Source organism: Antechinus flavipes, chromosome 6 (genome assembly GCF_016432865.1).
Source record: "Antechinus flavipes isolate AdamAnt ecotype Samford, QLD, Australia chromosome 6, AdamAnt_v2, whole genome shotgun sequence".
Lineage (NCBI taxonomy): Eukaryota > Metazoa > Chordata > Mammalia > Dasyuromorphia > Dasyuridae > Antechinus > Antechinus flavipes.
The window spans coordinates 115,953,452-115,975,328 of NC_067403.1; the positions used below are offsets into that span (position 1 = coordinate 115,953,452).

The 21,877-nt window shown below is 34.1% G+C and overlaps 1 long non-coding RNA gene across 1 annotated transcript in view; it reads left to right on the forward strand.

The window, feature by feature from the left end:
* The window catches only part of LOC127540172 (uncharacterized), a 135,119-nt gene that overhangs the window by 612 nt on the left and 112,630 nt on the right, over positions 1 to 21,877 (forward strand). The gene's annotated exons all lie outside the window — the stretch shown is intronic.

Consider the following 21,877-nt stretch of genomic DNA (forward strand, 5'->3'; position numbering starts at 1 on the left):
GAGGTGTTTGAGGGAGAATTCAGGCCAGGCCCTACTTTTACTCTGCCAGCTCAAGAATCATCTTCTACATGAATCATATCTTGAACTTCCTAAATGCTACTACCACTCCTATTCTCATCTTCTGTTTTACATGAACTATTTCCCACATTTAGCCTGTGAGTCCTTTTAGTACTGGGGTTGTTTTCATTTTTTTCTTTGTAATCCCAACACTTATTATATGTCTTGAATGTTTTCTTCTATCAATCCATTCATCAAACCACTGCTAATTGAGAATTTAAGGTAATCCTCACTTTTCACAAGAAGTTAGTTAATAGTTCAGCAGCAGCCCTCATTTTCTCATATACCAAAAACAAGTCCCCTTAAACAAGAAATTTTTAATGTCTGCTTTACAAAATTTGTGAATCTAAGTTCAAGCAAATAGATAAATAAAAGCAAAAGAAACATTTTTTCTTCTTTAGGAATTTTTATTATATAGAATTCTAGGATACTATTTAGAACTTTAGCCTAGAGTACTTTTCAAAGCTTGTATATAACAAATATAGTCTTATGAGCATAAATACCAAATAATTAAAGTAATATTTTAGGAAGAATAGTTTGATGTGATATGATCTGTGAAATAATATTGTAGTAGATAGAGAGCAAGCTCAGAATCAAGACAGATCTGAGGTCAAGCCTTACCTTTATTCCAACCCACACATATGAACTTGGCTAAATCTTCTAATCTCTCAGTGTCTCAAGCAATTTTCTTAAGAGTTAGTCTTACCATTAATGAATACAGAAACGTTGAGAGGAGGATCCAGTCCAGGGGTAGAAGTTGTTGGAATCCTTACTAATTGCTAACTAATTAGAGTTGATCTAATCTTACAAGAAGATTTTGGCCAGAACCTGAAACAAGGTACTAAGTAGAACTAATTAATACAAGGCTTGTGTTCACACCTTTACTCATTGGAGTCCACAAGTATGCTAGCTTCACAAAGTACACTTTCTAACTTCAAGGGAGTCCACACCTCCCTTAAAGCTCTTTGGGCCAGAGAGCACTATGGGAGAAAACCCATAATCCCATTCTCTCAGAAGATTCACATATAAGGCGAGACAGCCATTCCAGAATACTTTTCCTCTTGGCTGGCTGGTCGCAGAAGAGAATTCAGCTGGACTTGAGAGGAGCGACTCTGGTGGCAGACGAAGGGTTTTCAGAGGATAAAGCTACGAGTGGAGAGTTCAGTAGACAACCAGATTCATCTTCATCTCACACCACTGTAGTTGGTGGCTGCGCTCCCCAGAAGGAGACAAGAGAGACATTCCATCTCTGTGTTGGTTAGAGGCTGAAGAAAGCAGAGGCAGAGGCTGAAGGACAGAACCTTTGGATTTGGAGACATCCGAAGGGCTCTAAGCCTCTAAACCGGCTGTGCCTTGAGAAGAACAAGAACTCCAACATTTGAACTCTAACAAGAAGTGATGCCTTTAGTTTATGAAATCTATTGAAGGTGACAATAAAAGCAAAAAAATCCCAAATAGAAACAGCTAAGAGACTTTTCTTATTATTATAATATATAATATAATATAATAAGAGACTAATATTATTATTATAAAAAAGAGATTTTAATTTGAATTACAGAGAACAGGTTAGAAAATTAGAAGTCACCTTCATATGTATTGTAAATAAATCTGTAGAGTACGATCTTCCAGAAACACTGATATAACTTGAGCAATGCACCTTTTACAACATACAATGAGTGGTAAATAATAATATAGTCTATATTTTAGGAAATATATACTAAAAATATGAAAGGAAATCAAGAGTCAATGAAAAATTAGATTTCTGGGAAGATATTTTCTCAGAAGAATGTTAGAGCCTTCATGATGATAAAGGGACCTATGGGGACCTCATACTGAGTCCAAAGCAGATAATCAGGGTAAAGAGAAAAATGATTACAACATTAAAAGCAATTGGAGACCTGGATACAAATGCTTAAGCCTAAGGAAAGACAATGTTTTTTGGTGGAGGAAGACAATAGCTTCTAGCATTTATACTCTGATATTGTAAATCTAGTAAAATGGTCATTGATCACATTTTTTAAAATAGTAAAATTAAAGTTGAGATATTAGAATTTATGTGGTAAATCAGAATGCCATTTTATTTAACTTTTGACTGTTTACTCTCTTAAATTATAATTTATCTACTTTTACTCGATATCCTTCATTGGATTCCATATGACCAGGCCTCTTCCCTGCCCTTTGCCTTTCTAGCTTCTTTTACATGTTACATCTGTCTAAAGAATACAAGATCCTTGAGGACAGAAATTATTTTTCTTTTGGTTTGTATTTGTCTTCCCAGCATTTGAATAGTGCTTACTACTTAATAAATACTTAATAAGTACTTAATAAATGCTTGCTGAACATCTTAAAACAGGCATATTATTTCTTCTTATTCCTCCTCTTCTTACTTCTCCTTTTGCTCCTTCTTTTCTTTCTCCTTCTTCTTCTTGTGTCTTTCATCTTCGTCCTCCTCCTCTCCCATCCTCCTCCTCCTTTTCCTCTTCCTCTTTCTCCTTTTCTTTTACCTTCTCTTAAGTGTTTAGTATAGTAGAGGATACATAACAGGGTGGTATAATAGGAAGAGAGATCCTGATTTCAGCAGTTACTACCCCTTTTACTTTAGGTAAGTCATTTCCCATCTTTCAACCCCAGTTTCTTCATATCTAAATTTAATATTTTTATAGTCTGCCTTAGGAGGTTTTGAGAATCAAAGATTTAGAGCTAAAAGGAAATATAAAGATAATCTAGTCTAATCCCCTCATTTTAAAGATGAACCCAAATGGCCAAGTGAGTTTGCAAAATTTATAAATGTAGTAGAGATGTGTTGCGATTTGAACCCAGCTCTTTGACCTTTGAATTTGAAATTTAGTCCTCTTTCCAGTGTATTCTGTGGCTCAAATGAGATAATATATGTAAAGTGCTTTTTAAACCATAAAGTATTATGTAAATGTGGACTAGTATTATAATAGCAACTCAGTGAATATTTGTTGATTCATTTTCTCTACAAAATAACCTCTGTTCCTGCTCTTCACCATCTGTTAGTCTTTTATGACTAGTGGCATTCAAATATGTCATTTTAATAATTTTTCCTAGTCCTATTCTATGGGTTAAAATAGTAAAAAGGGGGAAAAATGGCAGGCTCCTTTCATCCTAAGACTAAAGAGAATGTTATCTTGCTAGTTTTTCTTGTGCTCCACTTATCCAATGAATTGCCAAATCTTGACATTTCTGCCTCCACATTCTCTTTCCCCTCAATCCATTCTCTTCACTCAAAAAGCCAACCCCTTATTTTAATACTCAATACCTTTAAATTGTTCTCTGGGATGTATTTCTTCCCACTCTTGCCTGTCTTTCACACACCTGCCTATTCCTATTTCCTCTCTATTGCCTATTAGAAAAAATATAACATTCTCTATTTAGCTTTAAAAAACTTTCACACCCTAGCACAAATCTATCTTTCCAGGATCTTTGGATATTACCCCTCCTCCAGCGTTTTGTAATCGGGTCAAACTGGTATTTTCTCTCTCTCTCTCTCTCTCTCTCTCTCTCTCTCTCTCTCTCTCTCTCTCTTTTTTTCCACATAGATCTTTCCTCTCCCATATTTCTCCTTTTGTACTGGATGTCTCCATATGCCTGCAAAGCCTTTTCTCTTCACCCCTACCTTATAGACTTCCTCTGTTCCCTTCAAGAACTAATACATGAATAAACTTCTACATGAAGTCTTACCCAGTTTCCAAACTGTTAGTGATTTTCTTTCCAAACTTTCTTCTATTTAACTAATTTGTATCGGTTTGTACTCATTCTCTTAGCATTTAGGTATCTATGTATCAATCTATCATCTACCTATCAAAGAAAGAGGTCTTATTGCCCACTCACTCCAAACACTCTCATTAAAATATAAACTGCTTGCAGATATGGATTATTTTTATCTTTATATTCTTCAGTACTTACTTAGCACACTGCGTCTGGCACATAGTACATGCTTAATGCTTAATGTTTGCTTTTTGAAGGATTGTTTGATTAATGTTCAGTAAGAAGTATATATTAGGAACTTTTTAATTAAAAAATCAAAGATATCTAATAAATTACTCCATTTTAAGATTTAACTAAATGAAATTCACAGCTACATTCATTTTAGAGGACTTTATACATGGGAATATATATATATATATATATATATATATACAAATATGCACTTATTTCTACACACAAACATGCATATATGTATGTATGTATATGTATATATGTGCACACAAAATTGCTAGCTGATTGAAAAAAACAGATTTGATATAGTGATTCTATGTGTACCTCTTCAAAAATCCATCCCCTCAGTAAATGCTTTTTGTTAATATAAAATGTTTATGTATATACATATATGTATTAAATATTCATAATCATACACATATATACATACAAATACATTCTATGTTAATAAGAACTTGTATATGCATATATTTATATGTGTATATAACATTATATATTACTACAACAATTTAATTTAGTATGTTACACATGCTGGCAAGTTTACCAGTGAGGGGGCCACTGTCATAATCTGAATGTGAGGTGTTAAGCCTGAATTTCCAAAGAACATTTTTAAATAAAGATATGAAAGAAACCTCTTATTACATCTTAAGGACATATTATATAGTTGCTAAGAAATCTTTGCAAGACCAAAATTTATGCCTTAATTAGACTTGATAAACCATAAAATGTGTGCACTTCAGAGTTGGCTTCATGTAGGCTCTTTTCATATACTTTGTAAAACTTTAGTGTGACTGTTAGTTGAAGTATTGTAGTTAGAAAGTCAATGAAAGTATAACTTTCAAAATACGGAAGATTTTATCCAATATTTCTTAAATAAAAGCCTGAGTTTCTTGACATTTCTTGCCCTTGTATTGTTATCTTTTCTTTTGCCTTTGAGTCTTTGTCTAAGCTGCCTAGAGATATTTAGAATGCTCTCTCTTCACCTGCTTGCCATTCCAAATTCATTTCTTTAAATTATAACTAAAGGCTCTTCACATCCAAAGTATTTTTTGTCTGTTATACTCCAAACCACTGAAACAATTTCATTTGATCATCTGGTGATGATTTTATTCATAATTAAAAGAGTAGCAGGAAATTTTGGAAAAATAGAGGGGAAAAAAGGCAAAGCACCTAGTTATTTTAATTCTCTTCTCCCTGAGTCAAGGTTATCTACTATTTCATTTTGTATGTACCAATTCTTGTTGTGTTTTCTTTCCCTCATCCCCATTCAACCTGAAGATGACCATCTGGGTCACAGAAGAAGTTATTATTATTTGGCCCCACACTTTCTATATGGGATCCAATTATCTTGCTAGCTTTTTAATTATCTTATGTGTATTAAACACAGTTCACTTCCTGCTAAATCTGAGTAGAGTGGAAAAGAGAAGGGAAATAAGATCTGGAAACGTAATATTTGGTACTTTGGGGAAGATTGCCAACTTAGAAGAAAATGGATTGCTCAGGGCACATTTCTTTCTTAAGGACAATGATAGTGCCTATTTATAGGCCAAGGCACAGTCCAATTCACTGTGAGCATTTATTTATTCACTATTCAAAATTCTATCATCTGAGATGCTTCAGGGCTGAGGTGAACAGATGCTGCTTCTCACATTTCTATTTAAAAACAGTTTTCTGGTGTTTTGAGAACCTTTCCATATTAAGTTTCAATCTGGGATTTTAATCACATAAACTTTTATTAAGACACTACTCAAATATTGCAACCCCACAGCATATCAAACCTGAGTTATCAGTCCTGCTCCCAAATGCTTAATTCTGGGCAGTGGCCCTTCAGAGTAGAAGGTGACCAATATAAAGAGGTGACTTTATATACTTTGAAAATGTATGGTTAGCTTGTAGTAGCCCTTTTACAACAACAGAGCTACTTGTTGATAACTGAATACTCCTTCACTCCATTTCTGGACATTTCCACAAACAATCCCTTTGTTTAAATGGAGAGAATGCCCTGCCTATAGCCAGGAAAAATGTGAGTTGTAGTTCTGAAACTTATTAGCCTTAAAACTGAGAGCAAGGAATTTAATTTCTGTGAGCCTCGGTTTCCTTATCACTAAAGTGATTGAGATTAGGTTTCATATAAGATGTGCCTTCCAATTCTAAATAGATTATAATGGAATCACAGTGTATTAGAATTGAGGGGACCTCAACAGTTATCTATTCCAATTCATATGTGAATGAATCCTCATGGTAACATATTCAATAAGTGGTTGTCTAGCATCCATTTAAAATACTTGGACGACTCTAATTTTGAGGAGCTATTTCTTAACATCAAGCTAAATTTGTTTTTGTTTTATTTATTTATTTATTTGTTTGTTTGTTTGTTTGTTTATTCATTTATTTGCAATGCCTACCCTTTACTCCCAATTCTGTTTTCTGGGACCAAACAGAACAATTTTAATCTCTTCTCACATCAGCCCTTTAAATACTTGAACATCATAAACATGTTCCCACCATCTTTTCTTCAATTTAAATATGCCCAGACCCTTATACTAAAGCTTTTAAAACTGTTGGTTGTGACCCATATGGAGCTGCATAATTGCATGTGGGGTTTAGGAAAAATTTGGCAACATAAAATGTACCAAATATTCCTCCAAGATTTAATGCTTTATATTACTATAATTTTTTTCAGCCATACCCTAATAGATGGGGATCTATTCATTTTCCAATTCTTTTCCACCACAAAAATAGCTACTATAAACATTTTTGCACATGTGGGTCCTTTTTCCCTCTTTTATGATTTCTTTGAGATAAAGATCCAATAGTGCCATGCTGGATCAAAGGGTATGCAAAGTTTTATAGTCCATTGGGCATATTCCAAATTGCTCTCCAGAATGGCTGGATCATTTAACAACTTCACCAATAATGGATTAGTGGGTATGACTTCTTGATGAAACTATGACAGCTCTTTGTAATTAATGTTTACCTTTCTAGATTTTGCCATGCAAATATTTAATAATCTTTTTTAGAATTTCCCTGAAGTTCAATGTTATGCTCACTGGCTTATACTTAGCAGACTGTTCTCTTCCTAATTCTATTTCTGACTTTAAGAAGATGCCCCTGCTCAGGTACCTTCTTTCATTGGCTAACCACTCATTTTAAGTTCTTTTTTTCCTTATTGTTTTCCTCTATTAAAATGTATAACAGCTACATTTTACCATTACCATTTTATCCATTACAATGGAAAGGGCACAAGGTTTGAAATAAGGAGGACTCATCTTTCTGAGGCTAAAGCAGGCTTCAGACACTTAGTATTTGTGTGACTCTGGACAGGTCACTAAACCCTGTTTGCCTCAGTTTCCTCATATGTAAAATGAGTTGGAGAAAGAAACGACAAATCATTCCAGTATTTTTGCCAAGAAACCCTAATTAAACTCATGAAGGGTCTGACAGGACTAAAAAGAGACAACAAAAATAAAAATGAAATGTAAGCTTCGTGAGGGCAGGGATCTTCTTTTTCTTTTCTTCTCCTCCTCCTTTTTCCCCTCCCCCTCCTCTTTTTTCTTCCTCCTCCTTCTTCTTCTTCTTCTTCCTCTTCCTCCTCTTCTTCATCATCTTCACAGCCTATCACAATGTCTGGTGTATAATGTGTACTTATGTTAAAAAATGCTTATTACCTCTTGTCCTCCTCTTGCTGCTTCTTCTCTTCCTTCTCTTTCTACTTCCATTCAGAGTAACATTTAATTTTCTCCAATGTTTTGACATCTTTTCAAATTTCACTGATATCAGCACAGAAATCACATCTTTTTGGTTGCAGTAAATCTGGCCTAGGTAACTTGAGTTTAGCAATTATACTGGTCTTTTACTGTCTCCTTACTTATTTTGGCTATCAGCTCCCTGATAGTCATTTTGGTTCTATTATCTCCAGTGTGAAAATTGATTCTCCTTTGCACAGAAAAATAGGAACAAAATAAAATTTGAGCAGTACTTCCTTCATTGTGTTGTCATCAACCTATTCATCTCAAGGAAATGTTGCCTATTATTTGAGCCACTTTTTTCTCTGTTATATTACTGAAACTAATTCTTGTTATCTAACTGCCTCGCCAGTTTCAGCTCATTGTAAACTCCACCATTCATGGCACTATTTCTACAGGGCTGGGACACCCTCTCCATTCAGCTTCTGTTACTTGGCCATGCTGCCGTCTATGATTTAAATGCACTCTATTCTCATTGTTTTCAGCTGTTTCAATCATATCTGAGACATAATGACTCCATTTAGAATTTTCTTGGCAAAGATACTGAAGTAATTAGTCATTGTCTCTCCAGCTCATTCTACAGATGAAAAACCACGGCAAACAAAGTTAAGCGACTTATCCACGGTCGCACCACTAAGTGTTGGAGGACTGATTTGACCTCAGGAAGAGGAGTCTTTCCAATTTCAGGCCCAGTGCTATATCCACCGCGCCACCTAGTGCCCAACCTTGCTCATTAGCACCTTTCAAAATCTATTCTTTTCCTATACTGGCTTCTGGTGTATCTCTTCTTTGAAACCTTCTTTCATTGTCTCAGTTATCAATTCCCCCCTTCTCAGATTTTGCTGTTATACTTTGTCTAATCTGTCTTTTACTTCCCTCATTGATTTTCAACAAAAAAATAGTTAATGTTTATATAGTACTTACTCTGTTTCAAGCATTATGGTAATTCTTTTTTTAATTGTTATTTCATTTCAAGCTCACATCAGGCATGGAAAGAAGGTAGTATTTTTATCCTTACTTTATATATATGAGAGAACTGAGACAAACAGCAGTTAAAGATCACACAGCTAGGAAGTGACTGGATTTGAACTTAAATTTTACTGACACCAGGTCTAGTGCTCTGTTCTAGTGCACTGTTCCACCTCACTTCTTTATCTTTACTTGCATTTTCTTTTTGCACATATTATACATCCCTCCACACACGAAAATACATCCTTAACCCTCAATAGAATGCAAATTCTTTGGAAGCTATTTTCTTTTGTCTTGTCTACCAAAAAAAAAAAAATACACATGTGTATTTGTTTGTGTACTTGTAATATTCTTTTATCTGTAAATATGTACACAGATATATATACATCTAGACATATGGGCACAAATATGTGCATGTATGTGCATGTGTATAGGCTTTTGTCTGCATATGTGTACATGTGCCCATGCATATATGCACATATACATACACTTTTATCTGTATGTGTGTATTCATTTGTACACATGCATATGTGTATGTATATAGTATATTCTGTTATCTGCACATATGTGTACACAATATGCCTAATATACATACATATATGTGTGTATGTGCATATATGTGTATATATATGTATATGTACATATTATAGTGTATACATATGTGTATACACACCCACTCACACATACTACTCTACAAAAGATTATCCTCCCAGGATAAGCTCATCATTTCTAAATTCATAACCAAATTTCTATCTCAAGCCCTGATTGACACTACCTCTCTCAGCTTCCTCTCTCTTCTCATTGGAGGGATGGAAGAAAAGAAGTCTCAAACTCCTCCTAATGCCCTCTTTTATAGGAGGCAAATACTGAATTTTTAGATCATTCTAATTTTTATCTACTATTCTTCCTGATTTCTGTGATGACTACATTAGCATCCTGGATACCTTAGAATCAGCCGGAGTCAGGATAAGCAAAAGTCCTTAGTCTTTATTCTTGGTCTTTAGAGGTAGGATTGAATTGGATGGACGCTGCGACCGCCTTCTCCCTCTTCTACTGCCAAAGTGACTCTGGCTGGCTTACTCCACCTCCTAGTCTCTCCTACAATCCTCTGTATATACCAGTCATAGAGCCAGTACAAGATAGTGGGAAGGGCCATTTTCCAAGCATATACCCATAGAGTATTGTCCAATCGGTAGTTAGCCTTAAGTGCTCAGCTGTCTTGACCTCAGTGCATTGACTTAAGAGTTCCAAGCCCATTACAGATTTGAACTCCAAGAAACAAGATACCTCCTGTTTTCCCTCTTTAGCTTTCTCCATCCTTTTGTGTAATTTGTAAGCTTTGTAAACTTAATTTGTAAGCTTCTGAAGGGTAAGGTTTGCATTTTTTGTTTTTAATGTATTCCAGTTCTTACAACAGTGCTAGGTGCTTAATAAATTTTAATTGTTAAATGGCTTCTCTGGGATCCTAAATCTAGTATTTTGTGGGATAGGGCCTTTACTTTAGCTTTTTCTAACATGAAGGCGAACTCTTATGAACTTTAATATGCTATCTTTCTCAATAATACATGTTTACTGTGCTGAATTCTCCATCCATGTTCTCTTTGTCACTTCAAAGCTATATTTGTTCATTTTAGTCTGATTTCACCTCTGATCCTACACTACAGACATCTGTTTTATACTATATTAAGTATTTGAGGACAAGAAAAGATAATGGCCCACCACAAAATGATTGCACTTTAGATAAGGTAATAAGATATGCATATCTTATTGCATATGAAACAGAGAAGGGTAGAAGAAATATATGATGATACAGTGCCAAGAGAAAGATCATTGCTGGGATTTTAAAAGTTATTTTCCTAACTTCTCTTCCATATAACCTCCCTTATCTATTAGTTTCTTCTCCATCTTGATCCTCACATTCTGAAGTCCTCACAATCTCATTCTGAAGTCCTTAACCTGAATCTTTCTTTCTCCATGATTCACCAACTTTCAAAATTAGTTATCCTACCTCATCATCCTTAACATCTCTATCAAAATGGGACTTGGCATCAGATTGGGCCATTTTGATGTTAAATCAGTGATCCAATTGGTCCCCAAGCAGAAGTACTGGAAGAATATAGATGGAATATCAAGAAAGTCTGGCAGTAAATGTGATAAAGTTCCAGAAAGAGAGACCGTTGGCAAAAGAAATCCTGACTTCCAATACATTCCCTAGTGTGCAAATGAAACAAAAAGATGGAGAATTGTGGTAGCCAGAAACAAGAGTAGATGCAATTAATCAAGAGATTGGCATTTTTGATGTCTGATATTAGATAAGGGGGACTTCCACATTGAAGTAGAAGCTCAAGTTAGATTATTGACAAAAAATAAGAAAAGCCATCAGTTCCAAAGTAACTACGCTATCAAAAATCAGACAGGGTCCTGAAGTAAAATCTGAGGATAGAGTCTGAGATGGGCAAGAAAGAGACCATTACAAAACTTAACAATAAAAAAAAATAGTGTCAAAAAAGACAATGATCTAATTACCAAATTCGACAGGAAAAGATTTTAAAAGGGAAAAAAGACCCAAGATAGGATTCTAGGCCAATTACATTATTGTATATTCATATACCCCCCTATATTCTCATTTGCCTAGGAGTAGATTTAGTTTCAAATCCTAGGCTTGTCTTAAAGGTACATAGAGTTTAAATGCCCCAAATCATAAGATGTAAAGGTCTTTGAGAAACTAAAAAAATGAGTAACTTTTCCCCTCCTGAAAAACTTCTCATTCCCAAGGACACTTCTTGCTGGTTTAGATGAAATAAATTCATACTAAGATGTGAATGATCAATGATTTCACTGGTCCCTCAGCAGGATATTTGCATTTTTAAAAAGGACTAGTGATTAACCTAAATGAATTGCTAATTGGTGACATTTCAGGAAAAAGAAAAATAAAAAAAAAAATCAGATGATGCTGGGAAGATATTGGAAGGGGGAGTTTGGGAGAGCAAAATATCTTCTCACTGTACTTTAAATTATGCCATAGGGGACTGGTAGATGCTGTGTAAAATCAGTGGGCTTTCACCAAGGAGATGAGATTTGATCTATACTCTGAAAAGTGGGTAGGATATAAGTAGATGGATAACATCTTGATTGAATATTTCCTACCATTGTATTTTTTAAGATTAGCTCATAGTTCTTTCCTATTGGGTTCAGATTAATATGTTCCAGAATATGGTTCTGGACTTTTTAAAAAGTTATGCATTTTGGAATCATGTCTTTCACCAAAATGTGTATATAAATTTAGAAGCTGCAATGGAGGGGTGGACTTGGGAAATAAAACTTTTTTTCAAAATCAGTTAATTTTGTGATTAATTATAAAGTACTTTAAAAACAGCACTGGGTGAGGTGGCAGCTGTGGTTGGCAATAGACATGCTGTGGGGAATTTATTATTAAAGATCTTTAAATTTTAAAAACCCCAATTAAAATTTTTCTAATTGAAGTGTAGGAAAATGCTTCTTTAAAAAGCAGCAATAAGATTAGCAACATCATACAACCTTCAGGCAAAAACTGATCTCAAATAATAATAAATTATCTGCCTATTCTTTCCCTTAGTTAAATATCATTGAAACAACTTCCTGATACCACCTCAGGCTATCATCTTGTTAGATGTTTGCAGATAATCAAGGATGGACTATTTAACTACTTGTGTGGGAATCCAACATCAAGAAAAGAAAAAAAAAAAAAAAGAAGGGGGAAAGGATCTTAGAGCAGAAACATATCTAGCATGCAAAGATATGTAGCAGAAACGTATCTAGTGTACTTTCTCTCAGAATAGATATTTTAAAAAGTATTTTTCTTCTGTGAGCAGAGATTATTTCTCTGTATCAGCTGAGCTTTTCTTTTTGCCTCCCCCTCTGCTCAGTTCTTCCATTTTTACAATCTTGATTACATTGAAACATTCCACCTTCCTCCTTTTATATTATATCCCTTTCTTCTTCTTATCTGGTTAACTTCACCTATTCCACAGTCTGAAAGCACAATTCCAGTTCCACTATCTTCTACTTTATAATTTTCATTTTTTAAAAATACATACTCAAACTTTCTTATTCTGTCTTTTGAATCAGATCGCAAACTCCTTCAGACATCCATCCCCCCTTTCTTTCTATTGTTATGTCCTCTCCACATGTGCTATACTTATATGTGCTTAGCCAGTGAAATAGGTTGAATTTTTATCATTTATCCCTAATTACTGAATTAGATGATAGTCAGAAAGTGCCATTTTATTTAAGTAGCAATTAAGATTTTGTCTTGTCGAACAACTTGTCCTGCTTAATGTCTTTTTTTGTATCTCATTAACATACTTGTGTCTGGGATGATATGGATCAAAGAACAAAAGTTTTGTTATATAGGAAAGTTTTTAAAAGTAGATACAGAAGAAATAATTATTTCAGGTATCACATGATTTTATACTTTCTAATAAGTAAATTATTTTAGATTAATGCTTTTAATCTGATTGTAAGAAATTTTAATAATTTCTTTGAACAAAATCTTTGAAAGTTGTTAAATTGTTTACTGTTTTCCATTAGTTTACATTTACGTAAACATGCTTCTTAAGAATTATAAATCTTATTTGGGTGTTTTTGTTTCCTTGTTAATTTGGGACATGGACTCTATGATTGACTTCTTGGTGGAATATCTTTTTTTTTAAAGCACTTGAAAATTGCCCAAACTGCTAAATAGTTGTTTTTATTTAATTGACAGTTTAGATATTTATATGCAGAAATTTTATTGTGCAAGCCTTTCCTTAAATTTTATCTAGTTGGTGTGGTTTACAAAACAATGGAATAAAATCTTAAAAATCATCTTAAAGTGTTTTAAGGATGGCACAAAACAAACTGATATAGTGGGAAGAGAAAATGCTTCAGGGAACTTCCAGAATCTGGGGGAATATACTGTTACTTTGAGAAAGTTATCATTTCCCTGGCAAAAACAAATCAATGGAAATTTCCCTGGGAGGTATGGCAATAGTAGTGTGAAATGAAATAAGATTGTGGCTAGATTGGAAGGATATTCACTCTAGAGGGAAAAAAAAAATGATTTCTTCAAACCTATACTCTGGCTAACTAGAGACTAACAGAAGAGTTTTGTTTTGTTTAGCTTTTTTTCTTTTTTCTTATCCCCTTTTTTCATAATGTGTCTTTTGAAGCTATCCTGAGTCTTTAAAGGAAGACCAAGTTAAAACCTTTAAAAGCTAACTATTCCTCTTTAAGTTTCAGTAAAATCCTATTTACTGAATAGTTAATTTCTTGGAAATAGCAGGGGACATATAAATGGCAAAAACATAGGGTGTATAAGAGAAATATATCAACTGTTATATAGCCAGTAGGTTTTTTTCTTTTTCTTTTTTTTTTTTATCTTTTCTGTACTTTATAGCTTTAAGACTAGAAAAGTTCCCCAGCTAGAAAATTGGAAATTAGTATGGCAGAAATTAGGCATTAACCCACACTTAACACCGTACACCAAAATAAGGTCAAAATGGGTTCATGACCTAGGCATAAAGAATGAGATTATAAACAAATTAGAGGAACATAGCATAGTTTACCTCTCAAACCTGTGGAAGAGGAAGGAATTTATGACCAAAGAAGAACTAGAGACCATTATTGATCACAAAATAGAAAATTTTGATATCAAATTGAAAAGTTTTTGTAGAAACAAAACTAATACAGACAAGATAAGAAGAGCAATCAACTGGGAAAACATTTTTACAATCAAAGATTCTGATAAAGGCCCATTTCCAAAATATATAGAGAATTGCCTCTAATTTATAAGAAATCAAGTCATTCTCCAATTGCTAAATGGTCAAAGAACAGACAATTTTCAGATGAAGAAATTGAAACTATTTCTAGCCATATGAAAAGATGTCCAAGTCATTATTAATCAGAGAAATGCAAATTAAGCCAACTCTGAGATACCACTACATACCTGTCAGATTGGCTAGAATGACAGGGAAAAATAATGCGGAATGTTGGAGGGGATGTGGTAAAACAGAGACATTGATGCATTGTTGGTGGAATTGTGAACACATCCAGCCATTCTGAAGAACAATTTGGAACTATGCTCAAAAAGTTATCAAACTGGGCATACCCTTTGATCTTGCAGTGTTACTACTGGGCTTATATCCCAAAGAGATTTCAAAGAAGGGAAAGGGACCTGTATGTGCAAGAATGTTTGTGGCAGTCCTCTTTGTAGTGGCCAGAAACTGGAAACTGAGTGGATGCCCATCAATTAGAGAATGGTTGGGTAAATTGTGGTATATGAATGTTGTGGAATGTTATTGTTCTGTAAGAAATGACCAACAGGATGAATACAGAAAGGCTTGGAGAGACTTACATGAACTGATGCTGAGTGAAATGAGCAGGACCAGGAGATCATTATATACTTCCACAACAATACTATATGATGATCAATTCTGATGGACATGGCCTTCTTGAACAATGAGATGAACCAAATCAGCTCCAATAGAGCAGTAATGAATAGAACCAGCTACACCCAGCGAAAGAACTCTGGTTGATGACTATGAACCACTATATAAGATTCCCAATTGTCGGCCTGCATTTTTAATTTCCTTCACAGGCTAATAGTACACAATTTCAAAGTCTGATTCTTTTTGAACAGCAAAATAACTGTTTGGACATGTATACTAATATTGTATTTAATTTATACTTTAACATATTTAACATGTATTGGTCAGCTTGCCATCTGAGGGAGAGGGTGGGGGGAAGGAGAGGAAAAATTGGAACAAAAGGTTTGGCAATTGTTAATGCTGTATAAAATTACCCATGCATATAACTTGTAAATAAAAAGGTATAAGAAAGAAAGAAAGAAAGAAAGAAAGAAAGAAAGAAAGAAAGAAAGAAAGAAGAAAAGAAAGAAAGAAAGAAAGAAAGAAAAAGTCCCCAGCTATCTGTGTTAAATACATCATTGGTGTAGGGGAAAAATCATGCAACTTGTGATACATTTGTAAACTAGATACTTCATAACTTTAAGGTGTTCTCATTTTATCAATTAGCCAATTTCCACTATGTAGGGCGAGGAGAGGTAGAAATAATGCAGATAACTCAACCACAGTGCTAAAACTCATTTAAACAAATAAAATAATATCTGATTAGTTTAAGTAGCATTGTTTCAGCATCTCTGAAAATTTGTCTCATGAGTTGACCGAAATTTACCTTTATATTAACTTTAGAAAAAAGAGAAATGGTTTGCTTAGAACTTTACAGAGGTAATACTAAAAAGGTGGGAGAATATACACTTAATTAAAGAACCTTATAATATTTGGAAAATATCTAAAATATAATTTTGTCCAATCTACCATCAGTGCAAAAAAATTTACTTCATTCCTTCTGTTCCATCCTTCCTTCCCTTCCTTCCTTCTTTCCTTTCTTCCTCCTTCCTTCTATTTCTTTCCTCTTCTTCCTCTCTCCTTCTTTCTCCCTCTTCCTTTCTCTCTCTCTCCCCCTCTCCCTCTCCTTCTCCCTCTCTCTCTGTCTCTCTCTTGCTTTTCTTTCTTGCTTGCTTTTCTTTGTTCCTTTCTTCCTTTTCTTCTTCCTTCCTTCCTTCTCTCTTTCTTTCTCTTTCCCTTTCTCTCTCTCTCTCTCTCTCTCTCTCTCTCTCTCTTCTCTCTCTCTCTCTCTCTCTCTCTCTTTCTCTCTTTCTTTCTTTCTTTCTTTCTCTCTTTCTTACTTTCTCTCTTTTTCTTTCCTTCTTTTTTTCCCAAGCAATGATTATAACATTAAAGTGATCTCCATTAAAGAAATTCCCATTGTCAATATGGATATCTATTATGTAACTTTGGGTCTTGGAGAGACTCTGAAGTATATCACGCATATGCTTTGTTCCAGGTCACACAGCCAGCATACATCAGGAAAACATGAATCCAGGTCTTCCTGAGTACAAAGCAGACTCTGTCCATCACATCACAATATTTCTCACACAATAGTTTAGAGAAAGTAAATAATACAAAGATGAGGATGGAAAAAATAAAGAAAGAAAGATAAAGAAGAAAAGAAAGTCGAGGGAGAGAGGAAAAGAAGAAAAAGTTGACCAGTATAATGAAAGACCTTGAGACTGTGACAGGATGATAAAATGAAGCAACTTGATAAGTTTTACCAATAAGGAGAACACAGAGATTTGGTTGCTGTGTTTAAGTCATGGAAAGTTTCTCTGCATAAGAGTAATTAGACTTCTTTTACTTGGCCTAGGGACAAAATCAAGAGTCAAGGATTGTAGTGGCAAAGAAGCATATTTAGCCTTTATACTGGAAGAATCTTCATAACAGTTAGATATATGCAAAAGTTGAATCATCTGCTGCAAAATATGAATGACTCTTACTCTTGGGAACTTTTCATTCAGTGGATGATCATATGTTTTATGGTGGAGATTCCTTTGTGTATGTCTTGAACTTCTGAGATCTCTTCCAAGTTTGCCATTGAATAATTAATGCAGTGAAAATCAGTGATAGCTTCTAATCTAGTCTGATCATTGTCCCAGCAGCTTAATATGTTTGTTTTCATTTTGTTTTCTTTTATAATTTCATCCCATTTTCATGATTCACTCTTCTCATTATCATTTATCAAGTTCTAAACCAAGTTCCATGTCTTACGTTCAGCCCTTACAGTTATCTCAGCCCTAAGTGAGATCCTTTCATAAATCCTTGCATCACTTTATTCTTAATATACTGCTATACACTTTTAGCTTTTTACTTAATAATGCAGTTTTGATGGTTTGAAGACTAGTTTATCATTCTTGTCTTTCCACTCATATTATTAGACTTTTGAAGGTAAAAATGAATGAATCCAATGATATTCATAGGTTGTCAACTCAAAATGATTAAACTGAGTAACATGATTTTTTTAAAAAAACATTTTGACCTTAAGCTTTATTTAGAAGTATGCTGCTCAGAATGGTAGAAGGGAGAAACTCATTGTCCTGCTTTGTTTGGACCACATTTGAAGTGTTAGGATTAATTCTGAATATCACATTTTATTGAGTACATTGAACAAATACAAGATCCAGATTAGAGAGATGGGTGAAAATGTTATTAAGCTATGTTTCCAGGTCATACTGCTAGTAAGTATCTGCAGCCAAATTTGAACCTAGGTTGTATGGATTCCAAAATTAGATCTCTACACATGATTCCACTTGGTGGAGGGAAACAGCATACACATAAATATAATATGTATATTATGTGGCAAAAAAAAGGGGGGAAGGAAAATGAAAGAGAGAGGGAGGGACTGAGAGAAACTGAAACAATCAGGGAATTCATCACAGAAGAGAAAGTACATGAAAATGTATAATAATTTTGGGGTATCAGGAAGAGGAAGCTTGTGTTGATTTTCTCAGTAAAACAGTATATGAAGATATCTATTGAGTTTGGAAATGGCAATGTGAGTATGTAGTAGTTAAGGCATAGGTCTTGAAATATCCCATGAAATATCCCAGTCTCCTCCCTTAAGAGTATTCCCTTCTTCAAGGGATGCTCAGGATCTCAGGAGATTACAATGAATATGTTATTGGTGGAAAGAAAGGGAATGTATGAGGTTTCCCCTAATGAGGAAATCATTTTGACATGGTGGTTGTCCCTTCCAAAGGACGTTGACTGTTTTATGTGAGGAATAGAAAGAAGGCTATTTTGGGGAGGTCACAAAGTATGGGAGGGGTAATAATGGTCAGTGACATTGGGAATAGAATGTAAGATCAGGAAGTATAAGCATAAAATCTAAACAGAGGAATTTATATTTTATCTAAGAGGCAATAAGAAATCATAATAATTGGCTTAGTAAGGGTAGCTCTTGATCACATTTATCCCTAAAAAAATTATACTAGCAATAGTGTATTGAAGATGAGAGATCAATTAGAAAGCTGTTAACAATAATCTTTGTGAGATAGGATGAAGGTCTGAATTTAGGTGTAGTTCTATGAATGAGGAACACTTCATTTTAAACTATCAAACAGGGGCCAGATTACTGAGAAAGTCTTTAAACCAAACATTGATTTCCATGACAAATGTAGAAAAGTGACATAGCTTATAACAACAGTCTTGAAAGGATAAATTAGTAGATGGAGTGAAACTCAAATGAAAAAGCTGCAGTATATTGTTAGACAAGGGAAGCTCTGGGACTGGTAATAATGTACCATTTGCTTCTGCTGGCCCATTCTGTCAAGAGGAATGAGAGAAAAAAATAACCCAATGAGAAACTAGCTTATGATACAATGACTTCTAAAATAGAAACAGTCTACATAGAACAAATCAACATTGATTTTTAGAAGGGATATTTTAAAATCAATCATCACATTTTTAAACATTTCCAAAACATAAGAATCAACAAATATAATGAATACAAGGTATCACAGAAAGAATAATGTGAACTGATCGACTGAAGTGAGAAGATCCAGGAAAACAATATATAAAATTGTTACAACAATCACAAAATAATTTTTAAAAAATTACTATTGCAGATACATGAGAAGAATCCCTCACGTCTCCTTTGCAAAATGCACAATTCATAGAGCTATTTAATTTCATGTTTTTCAGTGTGATTTTGCAAATTAAATTTCATGTCCTTTTTTCTGTTAAAATATTTAAAAATAAATTCATATTCAAGCATTTCATTGTGGCAAGGAGGCTAGTAGGTTTTCAAAATGCCATGTAAATGGAAAATTCTCACAGGTCCTTTAAAGGTGTAAACCTTTTGAACATTGACCTGATAGAAGACTGTATTCTGTCATAAGAAGAGCTATATAATTAAGAACAGAGAAGTTTTTATTTTATGTCAGGCCTCCTCTTAGTTTAGGTTTAATTTTTGGAACAAAATGACCTGCTTGTAGGAAATTCCACAGGTAATAAAGGGGAGTTTACTTTGTCATAGAAATAGAAAGATATTCAACAAAGGTATTCATGGGGATATTCTGAGATGTCTAAGATAAGTGCTTGAGTTGTCCATTTGAGTATTCCTGAAGTTCTTCATGGAGCCAGAAGGAATTGATGTCAATAGCCTCTTCCTTTAGTCCTTCTGAGCATATCAAATCTTAAAAATAGCGTCAACACATTTTAAGAAAAAAAAAACTGATCTATTTTGTATGGAGGCAGGGATTAGAATATTTATCCATCTACAACAAAGTATGATTTTTTTCCCCAGCCTCAGCAACAGATAAAAATAGTCTATTAAACCAAAGAAAGGTTGTGATCATTATTGGTAGAGGGAATTCCACCCTTATAAAATCATGACTCCATGAATTAGTGAAAGGGAAAGAAAGTGATGTCCCAAAAGGAAATAATTAATTTTATTAACAAAGTTCCTGATATTATATTTAAAATAGATTTAAAAGTCAATTGTTGGACCCATTCTTTCATTATGTTCATTGATTAGAGATTGAAAAACTTATCTGAACATTAATCATTCTAATTCTGATTTAAAATATTTCGATTATCAAATACATGGTAAAATCTAAAATCCATGCATACCAATAAATTTGAATGTACCTTATATATCTTAATATGTAAATTATTTAGCATCTGACTCTATTAAATGAGTAATTAGTCCTAAAGCTGAGACTTTTTATGTACTACCTGAAGGGATCTTCTATATTAATGGGTTACAAATAAAATACTTGTATTGCTGTATAAAAAAGCAATATGATACAACAAATATGCTGGCCTCAGAGTCAGGAAATCCTTGTTTCTAGTCTTGCTCCTGATAAACACCAACTGTGCAATCTTGGATAGCTTACTTAATGTTTTTAAATTCTGGGCAGCTCTCTAAGATTATTAATTGCAGAGAATGTTGCTGATTTCCATAGATGCAGAAAGTTTCCTTAACTGGAAGTTAGTGATACAAATAAATTTGTAAAGAAGTTGACCAGTTTTAAATGTAACAATATACCTTTGTGGGATGCTTTGGGGAGAAGCTTGACTTCTGATAGTATAGGGAATTCCCTTGTAAGGAAATTTGCTCTATACATGTAATTCATTCCCTTTACTGCAATTGATAGTCTTGGAGAGCAGCATCATACATGGAAAGATTAAATGGCCTTCACCCAAGGTGATCCAGCTAGTATGGATCAGACTCAGAACTTGAAACTGCTTATAATACTTGCTTTCTATTTATTTACTACCAGCTTTAGCTGCATTCTCTTTAGTTTCCTGGATCCTTTCTTATCCCAAAACTACATGACAAAATTAAGATGAACACTATGTAATAAAATATAAAAAAGCATATGCTTCCTGGCTTCAGTGAAATGGTGTCTATTTTTTTTTTATTTTAAAGCCTTTCATTTTCAAAACATATGCACAGATAATTTGACAACACTGACCCTTGCATAGCCTTATGTTTCAAATTTTCCCCACCCTCACCCCACTACCTTTCCTAGATGGCAAGCAATCCAATATATGTTAAACACGTTAAAATATATGTTAAAACCAATCTGTCTAAACATATTTATATAATTTTCTGTCTGCACAAGAAAAATAAGATTAAAAAAAGTAAATGAGTAAAAAAACAAAATGCAAGCAAAGAGAAAGAAAAAGAATGAGAATGTTATGTTGTGATCCACATTAAGTTCCCACAGTCCTCTCCCTGGGTGTAGATGGCTCTCTTCATCACAAGATCATTGGAAATGGCATCAATCATCTGATTGTTAGAAAGTCACATGCATCACAATTGATCATCCTATAATATTGATGTTGCTGTGCACAGTGATAAACTGGTTCTTCTCCTTTCACTTAGCATCAGTTCATATAAGTCTCTTCATGCTTCTCTAAAAACATCTTCCTGATCATTTCTTATAGAACAATAATATTCCATAATATCCATATAACATAACTTATTCAGCCATTTTTCAACAAATGGGCATCCACTCAGTTTCCCGTTTCTTGCCACTATGAATAGGCCTGCCACAAACATTTTTGCACATGAGGATCCCTTTCCCCATTTAAGATCTCTTTGGGATATAAGTCCAGTAGTAACACTGCTGGGTCAAAGGGTATGCACAGCTTGATAACTTTTTGAGCATAGTTCCAAGTTGCTTCCCAGAATGGCTGGATTCATTCACAGTTCTACCCACAATGTACTAGTATCCCAGTTTTCCCACATCCCTTCCA